The sequence below is a fragment of the Gymnoscopelus microlampas genome, assembly GCF_963454915.1.
Source record: "Gymnoscopelus microlampas genome assembly, chromosome: 22".
Taxonomy (NCBI): Eukaryota; Metazoa; Chordata; class Actinopteri; order Myctophiformes; family Myctophidae; genus Gymnoscopelus; species Gymnoscopelus microlampas.
In genome coordinates this window covers 35,859,114-35,861,334 of record NC_139959.1, presented here as the reverse complement: position 1 = coordinate 35,861,334, position 2,221 = coordinate 35,859,114, and positions in this window count along the sequence as shown.

Below are 2,221 nucleotides of genomic sequence, written 5' to 3'. Positions count from 1 at the left end.
GGCCTCTGCAGTTCATTGTAGCGACTGGTATCTCAATACAAGGCTCTTCCGCAGGGCTGTTTGACTACTGATCAATCACATCGCGTTAACTACTGGCCAATCACAGTGCGTCTAACTGACTAGTTGCTGCGCGGCTGCCTCTTAAGAAAAGACCCGCCCCACCTGCCTCTGATTGGCCTACCGAACGCCCCCTTCTGTGACGCACACGGAAGTTTCCAGCTTGCCCAAGCCTTATATGGGCTAGCCCTGCGGAACAAGGAAGCGCGCCCGAGATACGAACGCTTCAGAGCCGAAGGAGGCGTCTACCTTTATATGTCTATGGTGCCACCCGTTACCTGAGGCCGCTTCTCAACATTTTCAAAATCCTAAAAAAAAAAACGCAAAAGAATATTATTATTTTTTTTTCACGATTTAAAAAAAATAGCAGATCTACAAGCTCATAGCGCGGCACTCGGTGCCGCGCTATGAGCTTGTATATCTGCTATTTTTGAATATGTATCGTGATTCAAATCACGATACAGGTTCACCATACGATTTTTTAAACACAAAAATATTTTCCAGATTAATCTTTTTATTTCTCTTACACAAATCCAGTATTTTCTTCTTTTTTTTTTAAACAATACTGTGTTTTCTCTTATCCTCTTTTCAATCAAGCAAATGACTGAAAACTCTTTTGTAATCAATTCTCTTACAAAGATCCTGTATTTTCACCAGATTGTCACCAGTTTGAATCGATTCTAATCGATTTACGATACATCGTTACATGGCTAGCAATCTGGGAACCCATCGTCAAATAAAAAGGAAAAACAGCGCCCTCTGCTGTTTTTTACTTATTTATTTGGCTCTGGGCGGAGCTGAACGGACGACCCGTGCTCAGGGAAACCAGGGTTTTTGGTCTGCCTTCAGCCTTTCACTTCCGGTGGTGCGACTATGTTTTCATTCCCACTAACAATATTTCTCCACGGAACACTAACACCACTTCTCCGTTTTGGTTATAAGCCCACTTGTTTCTATGATGAAAGAGCAAGTCAAAATGTTACTAACTTTCCGTGGTTTTGTCGGCTTTGAGGACGCTATTGTTAAATGAGTGTTGGTTTGTTTCCAGTGGGGAACGAACGGCACACACGTAAATCCCGCCCACTACATTTGATTGGGTAAAGCGCGGCCTGCTTCCTGATCTGATGGCACGCCCACTTGTAGCCAGTGGTGTGTTCTAGTTTTTTTTTTAAGGTATATGCTACGATACGATGCGCGTGGTCGTGGGTATACGCTCTCGCGTTTTCAATGGATGAAATGGTTATTAGACTGTATACGCTTCTTCCCAAAATAATCTGGACTGTGTACGGCGTATACAGCATCTGACGATAGAACACACCACTGCTTGTAGCCAATGTGCACGGGTTGTCAACACGGCTCCCGACAGATTCAAACGCAGCGATGGATCTGTTCTTGAGAGATTACATGGCTAGTGAAGACCCATGGCACTTGTATCGTCGGTGTATCTGTTTTGACAAAATGGCTGTGTGTCCAGCGAGGCAAAGCACTAGTAGCATGGAACAGATGTATAGTCTCTCACTGCGACCTCTCAAAGCATTTCATGTCAATAGAGGTGAGGACGACAGGTCAACAGTTGTTGTTCAGACATGTTTACCATGGAGGGCACGACGGCACAACGGTGGAACATCTTGAGGCCTGAGGCCATCAATCACAGCCTGGGAAGAAGGAGAGGTGGAAAATAACCGCAAACACACTCCAGTGCCAGCTGGTCCGCACATGCTTTAAACCATTAAGACCGGGAAAGCATCTGTGTGTCATTTTAGATTTATTTGGCTATTCAAAAATAGCAGATATACAAGCTCTGTGCTGCGCTATGAGTTTGTAGATCTGCTATTTTTGACAAATCCTGAAAATGTGTGCAAATCTTTGAATATATATATATATATATATATATATATATATATATATATATATTTAAAGCGAACATTTGTAACTAAAATCTTTGCTTCAGGGGTCCCTGGAACAAAATATTTTGAGATGGTGGGTCCATACATAATAATCATTTTGGGGGTCCTTGACATGGAAAAGTTAGAGCACCACTGATATAGCAACGTTCTGATAGGATTTAGAAAACATCTTTAGATACAGTATGTATTTGGCCGTGGACCCCCATCTCAAAATGTTTTGTTCCAGGGAACTCCCAAATTTTTATGAATTTTCAAAA